We start from the raw sequence: 27,613 nt of genomic DNA, 5'->3' as shown, positions 1-27,613 counted from the left end.
GTGGGATCGTCCCAGACCAGGGCTCGAACCCGTGTCCCTTGCATCGGCAGGCAGATTCTCAACCACTGCGCCACCAGGGAAGCCCCACGTTTGGCTTTTCTGAGTCTGAAAGATTCAATCAGGTTTTTGACTTTATCAGTAGTTTGTTCCTTTTATTTATGAATAGTATTCCACAATTTATTAGTTCTCTTGATGGTGGACATTTAGCTTGTTTAAAGTTTTTGGCTCCTATAAATTAAGTTACTATGAATTTTTAAAAAATTTTTCTTGTGTAAATAGGCAGTAGAATTTTTACTCCTATGGTAATTGTGTAAATATAAAAAAACTAACAAACTGTTTTTCATAATAGTCAAACCTTTCTACATTCCCATTAGCAATGTCTGAGAGTTCCAGTTGCTCCACATCCTTGTCAACACTTGGTATTTTTAGTATTTTAAATTTTAAGCCCTTCTCGGTGGGGAGGGGGGCGGATTATGAAAATGTATTTCATTGTTCTTTTAACTTGTTTTACTCTAATGATGTTGAACACCTTTTTGCGCCCTAATGGACCATTTATATGTCTTCTTTAGTGAGTGGTTTGTTCAAACATTTGGCTATTTTTTATTGTGCTGTTTATCTATATATTGTTGATTGCTTAGTGTATTTTAGATATAAGTCCTTTATCAGATCAAGAAAAATTCCTGTTATTGTTGGTTTGCTGTTAAATATTTTAAAATCACAAATAGGAATAAAATTCTATAGTTATTTTTCATCAATTGAGATGTTTATATAATTTTTAACCTTTAATTGATGAATTACATTGAATTATTTTTGAATGTTAAGGCTGCCTTGAATTAATGGGAAGCTACAAATTAAAGCTTTTCTATATATTGCTGTATTCATTTTACTAATATTTTATTAAGGACTGTTACTCCTGTGTTCAGAAGGAACATATGTAGTTTTGTGTTTGATCTCCTTGTCATGTTTTGATATCAGGATTATGTAGAGTTCATAAAATGAATTGGGAAGTATCCCATACTTTTCTGTTAACGTAAAGAGTTTTTTAAAGATTGAAAGATTGACATTATTTATTCCTTAAATATTTGATAAAATTCAACAGGGAAGCCTCTAGGCCTATAACTATTTTTGTTGTTGTTATTTTTTTTTTTAAGAAAGATTTTAAATTATTAATTCAATTTTTAAAATAGATATGGGGCTATTCAGATTTTCTCTTTTCTCAACCACTTTTGATAAGTTGTGCATTTCAAGCAATCTATTTATTTTATTTAAGTTGTCAAATTTATTGGCATAGAGTTCATAATATTCCTATGTTTTCCTTCTATTATCTGAAAGTTATTTTTTTACTTGCTCTTACCTCTTTCATTCATGATATCAGTAATTTATGTCCCCTTATTTTGCTTAAACAGTCTTCTAGGTGTTTTTCAGTGCTATTGATCTTTTCGTAAAAACAACTTTTGGTCTTGTTGGTGTTTTAAATTGTTTCTTTGTATATATATACATATTTGGGGGTGTTATTTATTCTCTTTCTTCTAACATTAATTTATGGCTATTAATTTCTATCTAAATGCCATTTTAGCTGCACCTCACAAATTTTGATATTTTATAATTTTATTATCATTTACTTAAAATGTTTTCTGAATTACCTTGTGATTTGTTCTTTGATCAATGTGTTTTCAGGAGGGTGTTTTTAATTTCCAAATGTATAAAGTGTTCTTTTTTAAAATTTTTTTTTTTTGCTGTTGATTTCTAAGAATTACTTGTGGTCAGAGAAAATACTCTTCATGATTTTAATATTTAAAGGTTTTAAAACTTATTTTGTGCCTCAGCATATATTACATCTTGGTAAATGTTCCATGTACATTTGTAGTTTTTGTTTGAATGAATAAATAAATAATAAATATGTAAATAAATAAATATCCATTAGTTCAAGATAGTTGATACCTTAGTCCAAATTTTCCATAGACTTAACTGACTTTTTAATATGCTTGTTTATTAGTTATTGAGAAAGTAGTGATAAATTCCATAACCATAATTGTGAATGCATTTACTTCTTCCTCAACTAAGTTTTGAAGCTCATTTATTAGGTATATACATACTCAATTTTTGTGTCTTCCTAATGAATTGACTTTTTATCATTATGAAATATTATTTTAATCTCTCATAAAACTCTTTATCTTAAAGCCTATTTTTATGGTATTATGATAGCCACACCAGTGCTCTTATAATTAGGGTTTGTATGGTACAGGTGTTTCTATCTTTTTTATTTTTAACCTATTTGTGTCTTTATATTTGAAGTGTGACTCTTGTACACAGTATATAATTCATCTCACCTTTTAACCTAATTTTAGTCTGGTCTTTGAATTATTTAATCCAGTTACATTTAATATAATTATTATAAGATTGTGTTGAAGTCTCCTATCTTCTTTTATTATTTTCTGTTTACCCTATCTAATCTTCTTATTTTGTTCCTGCTTTTTTATATTCTTTGAATTAATTGAGTGTATTTCAACATTCCATTTTATATCTTATGTTAAAATTTTAGCAAAACCTCTCTGTTTTGGTGATTGCTTTAGAATTTATAATATGGATTATTAACTCACCAAAGTCTGCCTTAAATTAAGTATTTATTACTTACCACTTCACAGAGCCCCCTCCCTTATATTTTGTCCTATCGCTACATTTATTTCTATATTACTAACCCCTGACATTTTGTTATCATTTTGCTTTGTTTTTAAACAAATTGAGAAATAAACTGCAACGTAACACCCTCCTACTTCCAATATTTTAAGTTCAAAAAGGCAGAGGCATCACTGATGGTAGTTGGTACACCTAATTGTAGATGAATTTAATCTAATTAAATATGAGTGCCATTGCCAGATCAACTCAGCCTGCAAGGATGCTGAAAGAGCAATCCCTCATATTAACTACCAGAGAGAGGAAAGAGCTTGCACTTTCAGATATTTGAGTTTATTTTGGATTGATCCTTAGCAAAGCCCCCAAATCTGAGGTGCTGGGAATACTATGCGATGTCTCAACTTTCAGCCCCTCCTCCACTGCTGCGTTCTTGGAAAGATTCAGGAGGGAAGAATTGATGGTCCAAACAATTTGTTCTAGCATTTGGGTATCTTTTAGATACACACACAACCTACATGCCTTACACTGTTATCTAAGGCTTGACTGATTTGCCCTTGTCCTTGAAAAGTCTCTCTGTCTATGACAGACCTAGTCTCTCTCTGCCCAGATCAAGCACTTAACCCAGTGTGTAGAAGCTGCTACACTCATGGCTCACCTATTAAGTGCTTGTTCCTGTCTGGAATTTGGTTCATCAAGGCTTCCTAGCATCTACTATGCTTCATTCACCACACAGAATGTTATGATTTTTTATTTGTCTAGTTTTTCCTTATTATTATGAAGGTGGTGAAGGTGTTTTGCACTCCTCTACATCCTATTTGGAAGTAGAAGACTCACCAGCAAGTAAATACGTTAAATCAGTACTCTCTCTGCAGATATAACTAGGGATAGAGATATAGAGAGAGATAGAGACAGATATACAATAGATTTAAAGAAATGTTTTAGCTTAATATATGTTTTATGCTCTATGAATGCTAGAAAGCTTTTTATATATATTTTATATGGCTAGTTAAATGAGAGTTATATATTAGTAGATTTTAAAATAGTATATGAAATAGTATTCTCTCTCATGAAGAGAATACATCTGATCATTAATAAAAGACATTAAAGTATATTATCAATTGACTTCAGTGATAAAATTTATCTAGGTCAGCTTTACAGTAAATCTGAGCATTATGACTTTCCTTATAGTCCTAGAGATGTAGAATTTTAATGAAGAGAGAGAGAGAGAGAGAGAGAGAGAGAGAGAGAAAGAACAGGAAGAAAGAGGGGAGGGAAGGAAAAGGGAGGACTAACTGCTTATTTACTGCTGTAAATTTAAAGCAGTCAACAGAATGATTTTTTCCCCTTGTTCAAATACTCACCAGTTTTAGGCCAGTGCTAGTTTTTCTGCAGGCCTTTACATTTTGGACTAGATTCTTAGATATATTCTAACACGTTAAAATTGCAGAAGTTTATAAAACTTGCAGAAAATTTTAGTTAGTTGCATTTACCCCAAGATAAAAAGGCAAACATTAGAAATGGTGAAATGACTCAAGATTAACTAAAACGCCAAAATAACTTATATGTATGCATATCTATATCTACCTATCTATCTATCTATCTTTATATATATTTGTCTCTGGAAAATTCTTCTCTTCAAGACTGTAAGACTGTTCAGTCCTGGATATTCTTGGGCTTTCACAAGGTAATAGAGCCATACCTTCTCATCATTTGCATCAGTGATAAGGATTAAATATGTTGAAGAACACAAGATCATATACTGCTCTAACCTATTTAGCTGAAAAATAAAGATGTTAAAATATATAAAAGTTTATCAATTATCATCTATACAATAATGTTTATTTTATTTTGTTTTTTGTTTGTTTCCTTAGTCGTATATCAAAGAGAAGCCTAGATTGTTCCTGTCAAGAATCGTCTACAATACACTTGAGAATCAATAAGCACTTCCTTCTGGGCTTAGATTTCAGCCACTGCAAAAAAGTTTGTCATTACTTGACAGGAGCTTTAGGTGGCCTTCCTGACTCTCAGCTTAGGGACGGCTGCTCTCTAGGAAGGTTGTCATTGGGTCCTGCTCTAGCAGGCAAACCATCAGAGAATTTCTATCTGAGGAAGCATCGCCTTCACTTTCAGCCTCTTGTCTCTGCCCAGAACACATTGGTTGCTTATATGGTTGTGATGTTGACTTCTAAGATCTGTGTACTCCCTTCCACATTTCCCTACTCTTTGTTTTCAGATCTCATGTCTCCCTAGGCCCTAGCTCAAAACCCCATCCAAAAGCTTTATTATCTTCTGGCAGAAACAGGGGTGTAGGTCATTATGGTTGTAGACATACCCCTCACATCAAGATCACCTGAGGGCCACAAACAGCACAGGGACTTCCACCTTCAACTTAAAAACACAATAGCAGGCATTACATATGTTTGGCAATAATATAAAATTAATTAAAAAGAGACCAAGTACTATATCATAAGAAAAATATTAGTTGAAGACTTTTTGCTGCAAAAGAAGTAAGACATTGCTTAAAATAAACATATTTATTACTTTATTCATTAACTGATTCATTATTACTAGCTAATTACTAGCTAATTCATTGAGCCCATATGACATATTAAGCACTAAATTAGATGCTGTGAAAAGTATAGAGATTACTTGAGACATTATCTCTGCCTGTAAAGAATTTAACCATCCAGTAGGAGAGATGAAATATGTACATTAAAAAGTAAAATGAAAAGTATAATCTGCTGAAGGCTATACAACATTCTACGAAAATGCTTTAATGGTCCAATTTCTTTTAAAGTGGTGTGGCAAAAGGATTGAAGAAGTTGGGTCATGGAAGATCAGCACAGTTGGACTTTTTATTTATTTTATTTTAGTTTTTTAATTAATTTTTATTGGAGTATAGTTGCTTTACGGTTGTGTTAGTTTCTACTGTACAGCAAAGTGAATCAGCTATACATATACATATATCCCCTCTTTTTTGGATTTCCTTCCTATTTAGGTCACCACAGAGCATTGAGTAGAGTTCCCTGTGCTATACAGTAGGTTCTTATTAGTTATCTATTTTATACATAGTATCAATAGTATATATATGTCAATCCCAATCTCCCAATTCATCCCACCCCCCTTTCCCCCTTGGTATCCATACGTTTGTTCTCTACGTCTGTGTCTCTATTTCTGCTTTGCAAATAAGATCATCTATACCATTTTTCTAGATTCCACTAATATACGGTATTTGTTTTTCTCTTTCTGACTTACTTCACTTTGTATGACAGTCTCTAGGTCCATCCACGTATCTACAAATGACGCAGTTTCATTCCTTTTTATGGCTGAGTAATATTCCATTGTACGTATGTACCACATCTTCTATATCCATTCCTCTGTTGATGGACATTTAGGTTACTTCCATGTCCTGGCTATTGTAAATAGTGCTACAGTGAACATTGGGGTGCATGTGTCTTTTTGAATTATTGTTTTCTCTGGGTACATCCCCAGTAGTGGGATTGCTGGGTCATATGGTAGTTCTATTTTTAGTTTTCTAAGGATGCTCCGTACTGTTCTCCATAGTGACTGTATCAATTTACATTCCCACCAACAGTGCAAGAGGGTTCCCTTTTCTCCACTCCCTCTCCAGCATTTGTTGTTTGTAGATTTTTTTGGTGATGTCCATTCTGACTGGTGTGACGTGATACCTCATTGTAGTTTTGATTTGCATTTCTCTAATAATTAGTGGTGTTGAGCATCTTTTCTTGTGTTTGTAGAGAGGCGGAAGGGTGAAGATATTTCAGACAGCAAAAAGATTGTGAGCCAAGAATAAAGGGGAGCCACTGAGAGGCATGCTCAAGGAATGAAAAACAGTGCAATTTGAGCAAATGCTAGGGAATGTGGAGATGGTATAGCTGGAGATAATCCTAGAGAAGTAGACCAGGATCAGATGTGTATGTGTGTGTGTGAATGTGTGTCTTGGCAGTGGGTAATGACGTAAGGGGGCTTAATTCAACCACTAAAGACTGCAGTAACTAAAATATATATAGCAATTTACATTTATATATGTCATCTTATTTAATCTGTCCAGCAATTGTCCTCACTCGTCACTCAGTCTCCTTTGTTGGTTACTCCACTACATCTAGACATTTTAACATTGGAGTGCTCTGAGGTTCAGTTCTTGGTTCTCATCCTGTGTGTTTACATTCACTACCTTTGTTATTTCATTCGGTCTCATGGCTGAAAGTAGCATCTATACGCTATAGTTTTTCAAAACTGCATCTCTATTCCAGGAAGTTCTTTTGAATTCCAAATTTTTATATAAAGACACAAGTCAGTACTGCCTACTGGATGCTCCACCGAGATGTCTCATAAACTTTGCCTAACATATCCAAAGTTGCAATCCTTATCTCTTCACATCCTCCAAAAAAAAAAGCCTATTCCACCTGCAGCCTTGCCACCTGAGATAATCTTGATTCCACCATTCCAGTCACTCAGCTTGTAGTATATGTTGCAATAGTAGAGAAACGTGCTTGCAGTATGGGTCATCTGAAGACATGAGCTGACCACAGCACAAGCCTGCAGCTTTGCAGTCATCAAACATTGTGTAATGAGAACACAGTGTGCCTGCTCAGAGTGAATTGCTGTTCGATAAAAATTCGAAAACGACTTGGAATTATTGATAATGTACATGCATTTCCTAGTTGAAAAACATCAATGGGGCCTTTTAGAGATGCTCCAAACTCACCTGAAAAGGTATCGCATGAGAAATTCAGAATAAACAAGTATATCTGTAGGAAAAGCTAAGGGAAGTTAAATATAGGTAAATGGGCACCAAAAGCCAGGAATGATTTAAGTTTATTGACTATCAAGAGACATTTATTTACATCAAGTAGTAAAATTATATTACTAAAAAAATAAGAAAAACAACAACTTTATCTAATTAAGAGCCTCTAGCATTACCAGGACTCTAGATTCTCTCCAATCTGCTTGTATATGTTTGCTCTCAAACAGATTTATATTTTACTGAGATCTTCGAAAATCTGATAAGGTTATGCAACAAGGTCACAGACCTTAGAGTCATCCTTGAGTCATTTCTTTTTCTCACTCCCTCATATATTCAGGAAATCTTCTTGGGTCTACCTTCAAAAGATACGGGAATCCCACACCTTTCTCACTACCTCCATTCCTGTCACCCCAGCGAGAGCCATCAGCATCTCCCATTTGGATTTCTGCAACTGGCTTCTCACTGGTCTTCCTGTTTCCACACTTGCCCCTCTACATCCATCTTCAACACAACACCAGACTGATTTTTTACAAAATAAATCTTATTCTTCCATTCTTATGTTCAGCATCCTGCTAGGGGTTCCCATTTCTCATAATAGTCAAAATCCCTATAATGGCAAGTAAGATCCTATGTGATCTGGCCCTTATTACCTGTCTGACCTCATCTTCAGTCTCCTTCCCCTTTCTCTCTGCTCTAGCCACACTGGCCTTGTTGCTGCTCCATGAACAAAGATACCAGGCACACCAGGTACTTAACTTGCTCTTCCATCTGCGTAGAATGTTTTTCTCCCCAAAAGAAGTTTGCTTCTTTAAGGACCTTCCACCTGTTGTAGGCACAGGTTTCTGTTAAATACCTCTGCTTTTTCTCTATGCCCTTTATAAACCTGAGTGAAGGGAACAACATAGGAATATAGGATTAATAATGAAGAATGCAGATTTCTATTTATCCTACTTGTTCAAGTAGAAAGACATTAAGTAGAACTGTGCTCATCCTACTGAGAAATGGATGCTTAAGGATATCATCCTTTTTACTAATTGTGTGAAACATGACTAGTCCTCATCAACATTTTTAGTTCTCTTCTCCATCCAGGGCCATGGGAGGATTATACTTCCATGCCTTCTTGGAGTTTGATTGTCACCATATAACCTACTTTGGTTGTATGAGAAGATGTTAAAGATATGCTGTTTGTCCATCTAAGAGCCAGTGTGCTATTATCCGTGTTTTCTTCTCATTCATCAACTCTGAGCTTCTGAGATGGAAGCATCACAAGATGGTTCAACCCTCATTCCCTGAACTCTTCAGTGTCTATAAGGACCAGGATCTCTACTGAGTCATGTTGTACATGCCATGCACAAGAAATCAATCTTTATTGTTATTAATAACAGGGATTTTAAAGTTATTATAGCCTAACCTAATCTTTTCTGAATAACATACTATTGTTTTAATTCACTTATCATGTTTACCAAGGTTACAATTAAGAGTTCAGAAAGCTAACAGGAATTAATGAGGAAAATCTTTCATTCAGTTAATATGTGTTAACCACCCCTATTTTCTGGATACTGGGAATATAGTGATAAGTAAAATTTCCTGTCTTCTTAGAGCTTACAGTCTAGGAGAAGTTGTAATCAAGTGTTGGGTAGAGGGAACTATGAAGCAAACGTCCTGCCAAAAGGGAAACCCAGCCCAGGGTGATGAGGATGAGGGACCTAGGAGCACAGGGCAAAGTTGGAGGGGATGTGGAGGTAGATTACAACCGTTGTAAGTTGGGGAAGTCAGCAGAGGACCATTAGAACTCAGTCCTGGGAAATGGGGAAAGCGAGTACTGTGAGGATGTGGAAGAGAGCAGGCAGCCAGGTGAAGAATTCAAGAGAGTAGTCACCATATAACCTACTCTGGTCATATGAGAAGATGTTAAAGGTATGCTGTTTGTACATCTAAGAGCCAGTGTGCAATTATTCGTGCTTTCTTCTCCTTTGTGAACTCTGAGCTCATGAAGAGATGGCAGCATCACAAGAAGTCCCCCGTGTAGACTGAATAGAGTAAGATAGGCTGCAGGCTGCCTTGCAGATGGAGGATAAAGTGGATGCCAAGGTGAGAGCAAGTATTTTGCAGTGGTGCAGCATGGGAGTGGGAAAAGGGAGATTACCCGAAAGTGACTGGGATTTGGTAGCTGAGCAGCAAAATTATATTTTGCAAACTCTACTAAATCCCAGGATCTGGGCTGCTGAATTCTTACTTGTTCTACTTCCCTGAAGCCAGGAAAAGAACCAGAGTGCATTTAGAAAGCTGGAGCCTTCTTCTAACAATTATGATGGGCCTAGGGAAGGCTAGGTACTAAAAGATGGTGGAAGAAACATGAGCAGTTCTTCAGAGAGATAGCTTTATTTTTCCCATTGCATAGGGAAAAAGAGAGAAGTTGTAAGATATCTGTCACCACAGAGGAAGGAGGAAAAGTTCCAAAACATGATTTTGAGACATGGCTCTTCAGATTCCTAGTTATATGTAATATCACATAAAGATAAACTGATTCATACTACCACCAAGGTGCTTTGACAGAAAGAAATGCTCTGACAGACTTGACAGTTTCAAATTCAGAATTAATTGGAGTGAAGATGGAGCAGATGTTACAATGAGAATTTTATTAAGACTATAGATGTATGTATTGAAGAGCATTTCCTTTGAATGAAAGAAAACAATGCCAATTAAAGCTGTTTTAGGCATATTAGAATTCAGTGAATTAAACTGATTTTTTCATTAATTGTGAATAGAGATTTAATCCATCACTATGTTCATCCTCTTCAAACTCAAAGCAAACAGAATTATTCATAAAGAAGAGGGGCTGAGAGAAGTGGGATTAGGTAAAGAATGGGCTATAAGGAGTGAGGTATAATGGAGAGATGTAAGCCTATAATTAATGGCACTGAGAGCGGCTGATGTCAGGCAGTTATTACAAAATAGTACTTTATTATTTCAAATTAGTCTAAAGAGGGCTTGAAAGCATGCATCACCGTATCTTGTTAGTTAATGGGTTAACCAATCCACAAATTTCATGCGTCATGATTTCAATAGGAAATAGCTTTAGGATGGAGATTGAAGCTACAGATTCTAGCTTTTCCCCCTAGGCTTTTAATTGTTAGGCATTGTTCTTGACCTTCCCTCACCTCAACTTCAATAGCATTCAGACAAATTAGTTAATTATATGGGTTAGTAGGTCACCAAAACATGTATAATTGAACAAACCATATGCAAATCAAGACTAAATTATTTGGGAATTAAGTAATGCTTGCAAAATTAGATTCTTTAGTGACACTCATTAACAAAATTCTATGAAATCCTTAAATTCTGAAAAAGAATCTGCATTCTAAAATAGTATCACTCTCTGCCCTACTTTATATCTCAATACTAACTGATGCTCATCTTCCATACCTAGCCTTTCTCAAGTATTTTTCCCAACATCCTCTATATCCCCATCACACAAATGATTAAACATTTTCTTGTCTATGTGCTATCGATAGCTCTACTTCAGCAGTTATCCCTTTGACTCATACCTCTTTATTTTTTTAAAAATAAATATTTATTTATTTATGGCTGCATTTGGTCTTCGTTGCTGTGTGCGGGCTTTCTCTAGTTGCAGCAAGCGGGGGCTAGTCTTCATTGCGGCGTGCGGGCTTCTCATTGTGGTGGCTTCTCTTCTTGCAGAGCACGGGCTTTAGGCGCGCGGGCTTCAGTAGTTGTGGCACATGGGCTCAATACTTGTGGCTTGTGGGCTCTAGAGCGTAGGCTCAGTAGCTGTGGTGCACAGGCTTAGTTGCTCCGTGGCATGTGGGATCTTCCCAGACCAGAGCTCGAACCTGTGTCTCCTGCATTGACAGGTGGATTCTTAAGCACTATGCCACCATTCCTAGACTGCAAATCCTTTAAGGATAAACTGTAACTTAGGCATCTCTTTATCTCTAGGGCTTGGTAGACTGCCTGGTACATAGTGTGTCCTCAAATTTTTTTGGTTAAAAAAGGAATGAACAAATGAAACGTAAAGAAGTAAAAATTTCCTGCAATTTGAAAACTAAAAAAAAAAAAGAGATTTATCACCCATAAGTCAAATATATAATGAATTATTCTAATATCAAATGGTGTCATAAGATGACACTAATGTAGAAGAAAGGTTTGCAATGAGTTTCATTCTATGACCCCATAGGACCTTAGGAAATTTTTTTAACCCCTTTATCTGTTAAAAAAAGATGATAATACCTATAATACCTACTCCTATTATCTACTTTAATCTTTGCTTTGAAGATAATTGAGAATTGCATAATCGTGTGTGTATGTGTGTGTGTAAATTCTGAAAACCATGGTATGTTAAAACATGTAAGTTTCCATTGCTCCATTAAAAGTGGTCACCTTCTATAAAATAAGATAAATTAGAAAAGGCATTCATCAATTTCAAGAACCCCTATTTAATATTAGGGTTGAATGTATGAACCACATATATATTTTACTTTTAATTCTAAACTGAATCATTTTTTTTCTTTTGGGGTACTCTTAATCTCAATAAGTTTGAGATATTGATGGGAAGGATGGAAAATTCTGTTTTCTTTTTCCTTTTTAAAAATCTAGTGTACTAGTTTTATTAAAATAAAAAGAAATAAGGGAGGTATACACTGATTCAAATAAATCAAATATTTTATTTTTTTGTTATCCTTCAAAATTCTTCAAATCCAAATGTTTACATTTTTATATAATTGAAATCAGAGCAGAAACTTAATTTTGAATACTGTTTTCTTCACTTGCATTGTATCTTGAATGTTTTTCCAAGTTGCTACAGAATTTTCTAATAATATTTATCAAGCATATTACCATATTTTACTTAAATATTTCACTAATTCTGGATATTTTGATTGTTGCTAATTTTGCTATTATAAATTATATTGGAAGGAACATCTTTCTGTAAATAGGTTTTTCTTCTTTGGGATTATTTCTTTGGATTAAATTTCTAGAGTAGGGATAATTAAACCACTCGGCTAAGTTTACCTCCAGTAAACACCTATATAGGAAAGGGGAAATATTTTCCTTCTTAATAAAGAATTCTTCTGTTGAGCATCAAAATCCTGAAGCTAAATTAAATGAATGACAGATAAGAATTTGAGATATGTCATGAATATTCAAAACCATTACTTAACAAACAAAACTAAAAAAAGCAATTGGGGAAATAAAGGTAGCTTCAGGAAAAAAAAAAAAAAAAAAGATTCCAGGACTTATTTCTTCAGCACTATGTGTTTGTTTTCTCACTACTTTTGCCTGAGGTGAAAAATGCAAAATTACAATGGAAATATTATGGTTCTTAAAAAGTTCAGTAAAATTACTCTCCAAAAGTATTTAACACCAATAATGTACTAGTTTATCCTATCAGTTTTGTGAGAGTGTTTTGTACTATTGAAAATATGTTTTATTAGACTTAATTTTAATAAAATTATTGTATTGTTTACCTTAAAAGCAAAAGAAGTAAAAGAAACCAAGGGAAAGCCCAGGATTGTGAGCCTTCATATAAATGTTTCTTCACAATCTATTATGTATTAGATTTTAAAACAGAGATTTTTACTTTATCTTCAGTTTATGACTTAATCTGTAGCCATGTTCATTTGGTTACTGAGGGCTTCTATTAAATTTTTCATTTCAGTATTTAAATTCTATAAGAACTCATCATTCTTTTATAGGTATGTTTCAGAGAAGCCTATTTTTGTTGTCTTAAAACAGTAGTCCCTTGAGTCTCATTAAGAGTAACAGGTTAAATGAAAAAAAAACATTTCCTCTGTTTTCTTAAATATATATTTCACCACCATGGTTTTCTTTCTTTCTCTTTTTTTTCCTATTTATTTGTTCTTTCTTTTTAATGCTATGGGTTTTCCTTAAATGCTTGCTGGTTTTCTGTTCGAATTTATGAATAAAAGATTAGATTGTTTAATATAGGTATCTGGCAAGGTTTTCCTCTCATGGTAATGGAAAGTTTTAGAGCTGTGAATTAGGAGCCGCTGATCATGGCTGCCCTATTTTCTGGCAATGTGATACAGCATATGCAGCAAGTTCAAGTGAGGCCCACTTCCCTGGAATGTATACCATATTGTCCCACATTCGTGCTTTTTGTAAAAAATTACTTAGAAAATAGCATTCATTCATTCTTGCGTTTTTTCTTTCAACAAAATTTTTTGTTGTGACACTGAATAAGTTCAAAGTGCTAGTGAATAAAGGTGACTCTCTCCCTCAAAGAGCAATTAGTAAAAGTGCAAGTGTGATAAGAGAAAAGGAAAAGTAAAGGTTGACTAAAATTCCTCCCTAACCCAGGTTGGGAGTGAGACCAGAGGCTGGTGAGAGGTGGGGTTGGGTGGAGTGAGTGGTGTCATGAGCTCTAGAGTCAGTGCTGACTATGGTAAGATTTGATGGATCTGTACAGGTAAGAAAGGTGAATTGGTTGAGAAAGAGGGCTTTCAAAGAGAACTTTCCAGACAAAAGGAAAGTCATGTGAAGAAGTCAAATGCTTTAGAAAGACCATGGTGGATTTGAAAAATCACAGGTAGCTCAGCATGCTTAGAGAAAGTAGTGTGTGCAATGGCTGGACAGGAGGAATCAAGAGACATGACGTCACTAACTGGATGAGCTTATTGGACGAATCACTTGATTACTTTGTTTTCTTATCTGTAAAAGGAGCAAGTGGTTTTCCAGTGGTTCTCCAAATTGCCCTCCTAGGGGATGGAGGAGCATGGTGGGCAGACCTCTTGGTCCCGTGCCTCCTTCCCTTCTACTACATCAGTTCTGTTTTCACCTGAAATATTTGACTTATAATTTCATGTAATTTTTTTGGAAAACTTACCACCACCAAAAATATTTTGAGAACTAAAAGACTAAACTATCTTACGTCTTTCTGCCAATTTAGGAAAAATAACAATGTGTACTGTTAGAAAAAAACGTCAGATTGGGAGTCCAAGGTCTGATTTCTACACTTGACAAACCCCTGTGTGACCATAAGGAATTCAATTTTCCTCTTAGTCAATTTCTTCAGTCATAAAAAGGAACAAATATTATCTGCTCTCTTGTCTCAAAGGTTTTTTTTTTTTTTACAGGTCAAATAAAATTAGATATGCTAAAGTACTTAATACTCAAAGTATAACCATGATTGATATTCTTAAGGAAAATATCACCTATACTGAAAGGTCTTTCTATGTACAAGAATCTCTTATATCAAAGATGCTCTTGGCATGAAGGATTTGGTTATTTAAGGGAAGTATCACACTTCTTATGTCACACATTTCTTGGCTCAATTTCCTTTACCTAGAATTGAGATAAAAATCTCTGTAGTGGACAACTTTCTCCACAACTTTCAAGATATATCAGAATGAGTTTTATTTATTTTAAAGTTTTATTTTAATAAAATTTAATATTAATAAGCATTATATAGTTCATTGACCAGTGATGATAACCCTGTATCCCAGGATGTTTCCTTTTTTTTTTTTTTTCCTTTTGGCTGTGCTGTGCAGCTTGCGGGATCTCAGTTCTCCGACCAGGGATTGAACCCGGATCACCGCAATGAAAGCACTGAGTCCTAACCACTGGACTGACAAGGAATTCCCTTCAGGATGTTTCCTTGAGTTATACATTCCCTCTCCAAGTATATAGAGATACTACGTATGAAATAAAATGTATCTGTTGTTAATAGTACATTCCTTACAAAGCTCTGGAGAGTAGGTTTAGATGTTTGGTTTTCTTGATTGTTGGCAGTGTTTTAGTTGAGCATTTACAAAAGCAACAAACCTTTCTTTTATTAATGCTGATCATTCCCAATAACAGAACTTAGACATGTGTTAGGTTAAGAGATCTTTCTCTATCCAAGGTGAATAGGTGAAAAAATTGAGGAAAATAGATAATTCTGCTTTTCCACAAATAATGTGGCCATTTCAATATTGCACATGAGGAAAGAGAAACTCAGAGGGAATAAAGTGTCACTAGCAAGTGGAACACTTAGGAATTGAATTCAGATCCATCTGATAGCACATCAGATGCTGTGCACATCACTCTGTGCTAGAAGGTCCAGTTTAATTAAGTTAAATATATTTAATATTATATACACTTATACATTATATATTGTATTATACGTATGTTAAAAAAAGAGAGGTAGAAGGGGAGAAAGAGAGAATGAGAAAAGGAGGGAGGCAAGCTATATTGAGACTGTATTCTGTTATTATTGCTATTATTATTGTTATTATTTTGTCTTTTACATTGCTTCCTGGTCTACTTCTTGATGTATTCAGGGAGCAAGAGGATAGAGAAAGATTTTTTAATTTCACCAATATTAGGAGTCAAAAAAGATGAAAGGACATATCATAAAATTTCATTTCAAATGTATGTAGCCAAAATTAAGATTGATATTGAGTTGTATTTTGACTAGTTTGTTTTAGATTTGGATTAATTTTGAAGCTTTTATTAAAAGCACTCTATTTATAACCCAAAGTTCTTTGTAACTCAATTAAATGCTATCAATAAGAAATACCTTTTGAGTATGGTGTTAGGTAGTGTTCTAATTTCATTCTTTTACATGTAGCTGTCCAGTTTTCCCAGCACCACTTATTGAAGAGGCTTTTCTCCATTGTATGTTCTTGCCTCCTTTGTCATAAATTAGGTGCCCATATGTGCATGGGTTTATCTCTGGGCATTCCATCTTGTACCATTGATCTATATTTCTGTTTTTGTGCCAGTACCATACTGTCTTGATTACTGGAGCTTTGTGGTATAGTTCGAAGTCAGGGGGACTGATTCCTCCAACTCCGTTTTTCTTTCTCAAGATTGCTTTGGCTATTTGGTGTCTTTTGTGTTTCCATACGAATTGTAAATTTTTTTGTTCTAATTCTGTGAAGAATGCCATTGGTTCACTTTATTGTACAAAAGAAACTAACACAGTATTGTGAAGCAATTATATTCCATTAAAGATCTGTTAAAAAAAAAAGAAATACCTTTGGATAAAAATATGGTTGATTAATTGGCTTCCCTGGTGGCGCAGTGGTTGAGAATCTGCCTGCTAATGCAGGGGACATGGGTTCGAGCCCTGGTCTGGGAAGATCCCACATGCCGCGGAGCAACTAGGCCCGTGAGCCACAACTACTGTCTGAGCCTGCGCGTCTGGAGCCTGTGCTCCGCAACAAGAGAGGCCGCGACAGTGAGAGGCCCGCGCACCGCAATGAAGAGTGGCCCCTGCTTGCCGCAACTAGAGGAAGCCCTCGCACAGAAACGAAGACCCGACACAGCCATAAATAAATAAATAAATAAATAAATAAATAAATAATAATTAAAGGTGCTAATAATTAAAAAAAAAAATCACCTTCCCCCAAAAGAATTCCTTATAAAAAAAAAAGGTTGATTAATTAAATAGAAATATTCAATTATATTGATGAGTAAACCAGAAATAAGGAGACCTTACTGCACTAGAAGATAGAGCAAGATACTAGATGTTAAAATTTGATTAAATAAAATTAAAATTCAATTTGAAATTTAATATTTAAATAATTTATATCAGGCTTCCTATAAATAAGTAGTTTGAAAAAGCATTATTGGAAAGCATATTTCTAAAAACACTTGATCATTTTAGATATTCTATTTTTAAAAGTGTATGATCCAAGGCAGGCTCCTACCAAAGTTTCTCATTTATACCCATCATTAGACTAATTTTCTTAATGGACAGTCCTGATTACAAAACAAATTCCTTTGGAAACTTTAATCCTCAAAAAAAGGGAAAAGAAAACAGGTCATCAAAGAGCATTCATTGGATGCCACAGAAGAATGATTGTTCAACTTTCAAAGGATCTACTCAACTACTCCATCATTCAGCTTCAGAAGAAAATTATGAGTGGTTTTTATAAAAGGCCTTGGATGGAGTCAGGATAAACAAATCGAGCCACATTTTTGATCTGCCACCCCAGTAATTCTAATAAAAAGATTTTATTCTGATTTGTCATACACTTAGTGAACACATGTGAATGTGGGTTCTAGAATTTCAGTTAATGTCCAGAATAGTAAACTTCAGTTTCTGGAATTCTGTTTGAAAAAGAGGACAGTTAACAATTTTCATGGCATTTTTCCATGGTGACTCAAAGATAATAGATATTAGTTCCCAGAATACATCTTCACGTATTTTTAGTATCCTATTAGGTGATTGATTTAGACTTGGAATCTTAAAACTAATTCAAATCACCTTAGGCTTTCTTACCATTTCCTCACCATCATATTCTTTTCTAGTTCGAACATCATTCTTCTCTATGGAAAAATTAGAAGCTAAGGTTTAATGGTTTGCTTTTCTATTGGTCGTTTGTTCATATTACCTAGTTGGCCCCAAGCAATGTCATTCTTATCCTATCCTTGGTTATCTTTTTGCTCTGAAAATATCAGAGAAATTTCTTTTCTTATATCCTTAGCATTTTTCACAAACATCAGACAACTCAGTATTATTAGGTATTCATATTCTTCTTTCATGTTATGTTGTTCTTCCTTTCCCAGTTTTTCTTTTTAAACATACTTCTTAAGTGCAAAGTTATAAGAAAATCGGCCATATAATCATCCTGATTTCTTTAGATTCCTTTATGATTCTTAATCTAGATTGTTATAGATAAGAGAATATTAGAATCAACTGTAGAATAATATATGAATTTTTCTTTTTAATTTGTTTCTTACAGTCTGATGCTGCACTATTCAATGTGGTAGTCCTTATATGTGGCTTTTGAGCTCTTGAAATGGAATTGGATACCTAGATGTCCAATATAAAGATTAGATTTTGAATACTTTGTGTGAAAAAATTATAAAATATCTCAATAATTTTTGATAGTGTTGCATGTTGAAATGATACTTTTTAAAAATATATTGAGCTAAATAAAATAAATTATTGAATTTACTTTCACCTGATTCTACCTCTTTTTAAAAAACGTGTGTTAGAAAATGTAAAATTGCATATGTCACACACATTGTTTCTGTTGGGTAGCATTGATTATTCTCAGAATACTTCTAATATTTTTAATTAATTGTATTATCTTCCTATTGCTGCTGTAACAAATTACCATAAATTTGGTGACTTAAACAACAAAAATTTATTAATTTGTAGTTCAGGAAGTCAGAAGTCTAAAGTGGGTTGGCAAGGGCTGTCTTCTTTGGAGGCTCAAGGGAGGAATCCATTTCTTTGCCTTTTCTAGCTTCTAGAGGCTACCTGCATTCCTTGGCTTATGACCCTTTCCTCCATTTTCTAAGCCAGCAGTGTAGCACCTTCAAATCTCTCTCTATTTATCTCCCTGTGATCTCTGCTTCTGTTATCACATTTCTTAGTCTGACTTTGACTCTTCTGCCTCCTTCTTATAAGGACCCTTGTGATTACATCAGGCCCATCTCAAGATCCTTAATCACATCTACAAATTCCCTTGTGTCATATAAGGTAACATGTTCACAGATTCCAGAGATTAGGATGTGGACATTTTGGGAGGGCCATTGTTCTGCTTACTATATTAAGTACATTTAATGTTATGCATCCTTGGTTTGTTTGTTAATTACAATTTTTAAAATTTAGTTTAAGAACAATGACACTTTAATACAAGCAACCAAACAGAAACAGAAACAAATATGAAGTGGCATGGTGCAATGGTTTCTCATCTATCAATGCCATGGACCACAGTGTGACCTTAGTTACATCAGTCATTTGCCTCCTTGGACTTTTTCTATTTAGCAAAAGGAGATTTTGGGAGTCTATGCAAGGACTATAAAACTGTAATTCTTTGGGTCACAGTTCAAATGTACTCTACTTTGTTTAATGATTAGTTTGAATCCTGGTAAAACTAATTTCAGCTATTTTTCCTGTATCTTTTATCAGATTTATGAATGAGGATATGAATTATGAATTGGTTTAATGTATTGCAGATAGCTAAGAATTATACTTGCTTCATTGTATAGTAGGTAAACTCCATTTTTCTAAACTACCTTATAGTCTGTTAACTTTGTGACTTATAACAAATCTTGCTTTGAACTTTTTTGACATTATCTTCTCTGCATAATGTACTTAAGTAACTACTTTTTAAAAATTACTATTTTGTCTCTTTCCTTCTCTCCCTCCCTTCTAGTAAACTTAGTTATAAATGGTCAAGGTTTCATTTTTAAAATAACAAAACATCATTTATTAGCTTGCTTATCTCTAGGGAGGTTTGGGAAGTTTTTAGAGAAAAAACCAAAATGCTTAAGCTGAAGGTCATGATTTTTAGAATGGATGGTTGGAAGGTTGAACAACTTCTTATGCATTGAGTGTAATGTGGTTTTATCATTCTATTTGATTGCATCATTCTACTGTTTGTTTCCAGGTATCAGAAATGATTGTATTCACATACAATCAAAAAGCAAGCTCTAAATCCAAATACATGTGATTTTAGAAAAACTCATCCTTTTGAAACATTTGTTACATAATTCCTAGTTCAATGTAAGTAATCAAACATTAACTAAAGAGGCAGATTTATGTATTCAGAGATCCTGAGAGGGAGAGACAGACACAGACAGAGAGAGAGAGGGAGAGAAAGAAAGAGATGGAAACACACACAGAAACACACAGACACAGAGAGAGAGAGAGAGAGAGAGAGGGAATATCCATTCCCTTTTAAGATGTAATTTAAAGGTCTCCTTTATTTAATGTTTTAGGAAATTATGGAACTAAATATTTTGGGACAGGTAGGTGATGCTCATTAAATCACTAATTGAGCAATAATGAAAATCCAGGCTAGTGTTTACTTTTAATTGTGTAATTGGCATAAAATCCTATTCAGAGAAGAAAGAGTAACCAACCCATGTGTGTGAAGTCAATGAGATGGCAATACCATTGGGATAGAACTAAAAATTTTTTTTTCCAGCTTGAACTACAGAACATTAATTTTCATGTGACTTTTCCATAGTTAGGTCAAATTTTACAATAAATTTTATTAATAATGGAAATAAGACTCAAATAAGCTAATATACAATAAACTTTAATGGATCATGTACAATAGGATGGTTTCCTGGTTTCCTGGTTGTATTTATTTGGTACTAAAGGAATACTTAAGGAATACTTTTAATACTTATTATAAAATACATTTTAGACTGCACTACAATGTATTAAAATTAATCATGGTATGATGGAGTCAAAAGCAGCTAAAATATCAAGAGAATCTGCTGTGACAGTTATGAGAGGGTCAGCATAAATACTATTCAATCTTACATATACATAAAAATCTGCAATTTTAAATAAATCAGATATTCCACAAAATGATAATGTATTAAGCTATTAACTAAAATCTTTGAAGTTGAAAATGTATATATTTTTAAGTAAAGAATAATTGTACCAATTAAAGATAAGTATCAATTATAGCTATTTTAAAAAAGAGCTCCTTCAAAAAGAAATGAAACAGATTCTTAATTATTAGCATAATTATTAGCATATTATTAGCATAATAGCACAAATATTTGGAAGTTTTTAATCAAAATGATTTAAGCTTGTTTTGAAATTTTGGATGTATTTCTGAGTAAGTCCCTGAGCTTTGAAAATATGTTTCATTATCTCATACCACCCTTGATGAAGAAATCCCATTTCTCTATGTAATAGTTTCATCCTAAAATATCTAGTCTTGATCATTCCTTCTTTGGTTTCCATTACAGGTCTTCAAACCAAGAAATATAAAGATGCATCTGGTAAATTTAGCATTCAAGCAGGTGTGTTCTCCTAATACATACCTGAAATATTCAGTATCAGTCAAGTGTTTTAAGTAGTCTTTTCTAATTAAGCAGGCTTATGTGAGCAGATTCTTCCCTGTAGAAAGAACCTCTTCGTAAACAGCCGCCTTTGCAGTAGTTAGACCTTGTAATGTTGCAACACTTTTTATTTTTATACCTTTCATAATCCTCAATTGCCATTCATTTAGATTCAAGACTTGAGCACTTAAAATGAGGTTACATCAGGGGAGTTCTGAAGATGGTAGAGGAGTATTTTTTCCCAAGACTTGCTTTTGAAATATGTTTTACAATATTTTATAAGGTATTTTTTTTTCAGACATAGACCAATCTTTCATAACATCCTAAAATGTTTACTACCAGGCAGAACTTGATTGATTTGACCTGGTCATAAAAGTGCACTTTTATATCAATTATCCAAAAAAAAAATTACAGTTCTCTTTTCATAATGACTCTTGTATTAAAAACAACAATTAAATACTTTCTCATCTAGTTTTTCATAGAACCATGCCACTTCTTTATATGATCCATTTGGTATTAATCATTTTTTTATTTGTTTACAGTAAAGAAATTGAAATAGGATGTGTAATCCTACCTACTGTGGGTTTTTTCAGCTGAAATTTTAGTGACGTAATCAAATTAGAATCCCATGTTCCAATTGACACTCGAGTTTGCCCTTCTTGGCCCTTCATTTCCCATTATTGTTAGTCATAGTAATTTTTTACTTCCCTCCTCTATTTCATTCTCTGAAGAGAGACTAGTGAGCCCATCCAGCATAGAGAATAAATTTGTTTTCTTCGTGTACTGACTAGTTTCACTCTTTGATCTATTAAGTCATTCATTCACTAATCACTTGCACTATGAGGAATATAAAGATTAAGTAAGTTTCTATCATCTCTGTAAAGTAAATCTTCAGGGAAAGAAGTGAATTTTATTCATATTTTATTCTCATGCTCCTACTTCTCCTTCTTTTACTTTTCCACCTTCATTGACTCTTTCAACCTGTCAAACAAGTTTGCACTTAAACACACTAAAAATGAACCTTCATTTTTATATTAATACCTATATGTCTTCAGTATGCATGGTGAAGTATTAATTCAGAATAACTGCTAACCATTTACAATCAACAAATCAATCATCAATAGCAAATTCAGGGTTTGTGGTTGTTGTTTGTTTTAAAGTCAAGTCTTCTGTGATATGCTTTGTACCGTGCCCAGTATGCAAGAGGTATTCAATAAGTGGTTACTGAAAGAATATGTCAACCTCTCCAAATTTCAGAAATATTGTATCTACTTCTTATAGACCCCTTGTCTGCTCTATTCTCAAAGGAAATTAAAATTTTCTCTTACTCTTTCTTTATAACAAAGCTTCTTTGCTTATTGCCCAGGAACACTGTTCTGAATGGTTGACAATTTATTGTTTGACGATTTGTCCAGACATCTTTCCTGAGTTCACTGTGAGTTGAGAATATTAACTGCTAATATAGTTCATTTTACTTCTAAGATTGGGCTCTAAAAAATTCTTCCTGAATATTTGGTATCTTCTCCTATTTTGCATGAATTATGAAAAATACTATCTAATGACTTTGAAATGAGATTTCCAGTTCTCATATTTCACATCAACAAAGCCTCCTTATTTGAATTCACATGTGTGTTTTAAATATTCTGGAAGAATCTTCTTTTGTGTTGTAGTTTGGCTTAGGGCTACTCTGGATTTGGTGGTTTCCAGTTAACTGGTCAGAACTGAACGTGATCAATTAATTGCCTGTTTCACAATTTCAGAGGCCCTGTTGCTATACGTAAGATCAAAGGAAAATACCCCCCCCCCCAAGAAAGCTAGTTAAGCATTACTTTTTTCCCCTATTTCAACCATATTTTTCTCATTTAGGTGGTGATTTTTGCTTGCTAACTGGAAATTTTTATACCCCTTATAGAAATAAGCATCTATGCATTTCCAGTTCTTAGAAATATAAAGTACTACAAATTTTTTAAAAATCTGTATAGATTTAAAAAATCTATATAGACTTCTATGCAGACAGTACATTATGAAATTCTGAACTCCCATACTATTTTTTTCACTTCTACATGTACTTATTTTAAACAGAAATTTTTCTAAAACTACAAGGGTTTGTAGAAATCATCTAATTTAAATATTTCATTTTAAGAAAATGGTTCAGACATACAAACACTTTACAATGTGATATTATAAATACCTGTGTGGTCAAGATTCAGTATGAGAAAGAAAGCGCTGAACATTGGGTTGAGGCTCCCCACAGTGTCTTTCCAATTTCATTAACTTTGGTTCATCCCAGAGATAACCTATGCCCTGAATTTCATGCTTATCATTATCATGCATGTTTATGTAATTTTGCTACATACACATATGCTCAAAAACAATAGATATAATTAGATATAATAATGTTTTAAAACTTGATAAATAAATAAATCATCCCCCAAGTATCTTTCTGCAACTCTGCTTTTGTTGTTGCTGCTCCATATTGCATTTTTGAGGTGCACTCATGCTAACTCAAGTAGCTATAGTGCATTCACTTTTCTTTTTACTGCATCTAATATTGCAGTATGTGAATATTCTATAAATTCCTTGTTCACTAATATATCCAAAGATGTTTTTATTTTTTCTCTTTCAAGTAATTCTGCAATGGGTATTTTCCATACATGCATAGAGACATAGAGAAGAATGCACGAGTGGAGAGACTGGATTTGGGGATGGAAGAATCTTTATCGCTAAACTTCTCTCGAAAGTTGTACTATTACCTGTTCTTCACGGTTTCTCCACATCCTCATAAATATTTCATATTGCTGGACTTATAAAATTTTGCCAATTTCATAGTTGTGAAATGATATTTCATCATTTTAACTTGTATTTCTCTACTAACTAGGGAAATTGAATACCTTTTTCAGATGTTTATTGGACATTGAGAATCCTCTTCTGTCAACTGACTGTTCATCTTGTTGGCTCATTTTTTTCTATAATATTTTTGTCTTTATCGATTTATAAGAAATCTTTATGTACTTGGATACCAATCCTTATTTGGTTATATAACCAAAGATATCGCATAGCAAATATATTCTCTCAGTCTATGCTTTGACTTTTTGTATGTACATACATTTTTTTCATATGCCTAATCTATTGTCTGAATAATTCATCTTTCCTTACTGCCCTCTAATGCCACCTGGTATTTATCAAGTTTCCATAAATTTGGGGATATATTTCTAAGCCCTCTATTTTGTTCCCCTGGACTAACTTCTAGCTATGAACCAAAGCTACATTGCCTCAATTACTGTCATTATATATTAAGCCTTAATAGTCAATATAGAAATTCCCCATACCTTGTTCTTCAAAATTGTATTGACAAGTTTTGACCCTTTCCTCTTGTAAACATTAACTTTTCAAGTTCTATGAAAAACTACAGTGGGCTTTCAATAATAATTACTTTAATTTTATAGATTAATTTACAATTGAGTCTTCCATCCAGGAGCAAGTATACTTGTTAATTTATTTGAGTTTACTCTTTAATTTTAATAGATAAATTAACCCTGGGTCGGAAGTGACTGCTCAAAGTCACATAGCCAATTAATAACAAAACCAGTGGTAGAAGGAAGATCTCTTGACTCCTTAGTAGCTCGTACACTAAAAACGTTTAATTATTTAGTCAGTTAAGAAAGAAGACCTTGGAGTCCTTGCAGCTACTGCACCCACCAGCAGGAAAGTGAATTCAACTTCCCAAGTTTACTAGGCCCTTGATAAATCAGAGTGTAGTCAGAGGGCTTGCTAGAAATGCAGAATTTCATCCCTTCCCTGGTCCTACTGAATCAGAATCCTCATTTTTAAAAGATCCCTGGGTTATTGGTAGGCACAGTAAAGTTTATGAAATATTGCTTACCAAACAGAATCCTGAAATTCATTGCATTGGTTCTTTTTCTCTAAAACCTGCCAAAAATGCATATATATATATATATATACATATGAATATTCCTTTAAAGGAAACAAAATGTTAACGGTTTTTCTAAAAACAGCATATCTCAGGAATACTGAGGCTTCTTTTGATATCTGTAGTTATTCAGGAAACAAATACACTAGCTTTGAAATCACTAGCTGCCCCAAATTGGCCTTTTAGCTACTATAAGCCATTGGGGAAAATTCTGTAGAAAAAAGATGGAATACTGCGGAGACAGAAGCACAGAAGATTCAGTCTTTAAAGTAAAACAAAGAAGAAAGATCAGACGATTTTTTCAAGTAGTCACATACTATTCATGTTAATCTCTGTTCAGCCTTCTTCTTGTTTCACTACTATAGCAGCCAGTTATCTACAGGGGGGAGAGGGGAGGAAAAAAAAAAAAAAAGGTGAGGAGAGGGGATTAAAAAAAAAAAAAAAAAAAGTGAGATCCCTGCAATATCACCTGAAGCCACTAGGGGTATCTTTGTACCATTTTTCATCCTGCACTGATTTGGAGTAGAAACCTATATTAGGGGAAAACCAGGGTCCTCGGCATTTTTTTGCGAGCAGTGCACCCAGAATCCAAAAAAGACTTTTAAAAGAAAGAAGGAAAGAATCCACAGTTCTTTTGGTCATCTGAACAGGGCTACGAAATCGGTCTACTGGACATCAGCACCAGGGATTCATTTTTGAGGTCAATTTCCAATCGAGATAAATCTATTGGATTAGTAGGATTATCTGATTGCAGCTGAAAGAAGTAACGTTGTTTGATCATTTGTATTTCTTGCCTGATGGTCGGATTTACATGGAGGTGGCTTTGAGTCTCAAGGATTCTGGATCGTGGTTGCATCTGGAGAGAAAAAAGGATCAATCGACACGTTTTGGAAGTGTCCGTGGGTGAATTAAAAAAAAGAAAAAAAAAAAGGAAGGGGGGGTGCAAAACTGGGGTTGCGGCTGCTTAGAGAAGAAAAAAAAGAAAAAAATAAAAGAAGCATCTTGAATTCTGAAACAAGAATTAACCGGGTGCTCGAGATTCCAAAATAAGCGTCTAGGAACTGGTAAATACTTAGAGCAATTCAGCTTGAATTTGACGGCGAAGTGTTGTAGAAACTGTCTCCTTGAATTATTGGAAGGGGACTGGGGGAAGATGAGGGGGCTCCTTCTGTGGATTTATCTTACTGAGGGTAAGTGTGGGGTCTTTTATTGGGAGGGGGCTGCCTGGGTCTGTGTGCCGCCGCGCGGAAGGTGCTGCGGACACGGTGCCTGTGAAATGGAAAGAGAAGGAGGGGATGTAAACCACCTCGCGCATCTCCGGTGGATCGCTAGGGAGCTACCTAGATCGAGCTTAAAAACCTTATTTTGTGGCGTCGGTGGCTTCCCCAAGCAACCCTCCAAGCTCTCAACTTTGCATTGAAAATCTCTCAGTTGGGAGATCCCTCTTGGATCTAGTGCTTTCTCCTAGTGATACTTCAAGGAGAGGCGGCAGCGATGCCTTGGAAAACCTGCATGTGGAAGGGGGAAGCCCAAGTAGAAATCGCTGCTGCCTTGGCCGCGGTTTTGGTGGCTGTCTTGGCTTCCAGGGGAATTTTGCAGGGGGAATTGGCCGTTTCGTATTGTCTCTTTCTCCCTCGCTCTTTCTTCCTTCCCCTTCCCGCCTCTCCCTCCTCTCAGAAACACTAAAGAGTTACAGGGTCACTGCGAGACAGTAGAAGTGGGTGACTGGCCATACATGTTGTTTTGTAATTCACTTGCTCGACTTTCCATAATACAGTCCGAGGTAACTTTCTTCGAGTTGGACGAGTCCAGGAAGGCGTTGCAGCCTTTCTGCCGAGGGCCCAGGCTGGCAAGTGCGCCAGGCAGCCGGCTGCATTTCCGATGGATCCCTACCCTGGCTCCCTCGCCACTTACTGGCTTTTCTTTCCAACTGAGCGGTGCGCGCGTTCCCAGACATTTTCTTGCAGCTGAATTCAGGGATTTTTTTTTTTTTCTTTTTCTTTTAAAATGTTATTTCATTGCTCTCAGTAAAAGCTCGTCTTTATTTACAGTAGGAAAATCAATTTCAGCAGATATAATTAAAATTAATCACTCAAATGAGTGAATATTAATTGACTTAGGAAGCTAAAAGTTGCTTTGGAATCAGAAAAGCATATTATTCTGAACCAATTTTGGAGTCCACATAGGTTCAGAAGAATTACATATAAAGAAGTGGTTCGTTTAAAATATGTAGATAGATATGTTAAATAAGTTAATGCACTCCCCTCCCTTTATAAGCTTCTAATACCTCAGCATCATAGTTTTAGTTGGCTTTTCCTATTTAAAGCCAATTTGTTAAATTTTAAACCTCAGATATTCAGCTGTATTAGAATAAAATGGAGATATATAATCGTTAAACTATAAAATAATGTATTTTCTACATTTTAATCTTTTAAAGAAAAGCATCAAATATTTTTTCAGGGGTTTCTGTTTATAGATTATGAAATGTGACCTTTATG

This window comes from Eubalaena glacialis, chromosome 6, assembly GCF_028564815.1.
Source record: "Eubalaena glacialis isolate mEubGla1 chromosome 6, mEubGla1.1.hap2.+ XY, whole genome shotgun sequence".
Lineage (NCBI taxonomy): Eukaryota > Metazoa > Chordata > Mammalia > Artiodactyla > Balaenidae > Eubalaena > Eubalaena glacialis.
Note: the sequence above shows the minus strand (reverse complement) of the source record.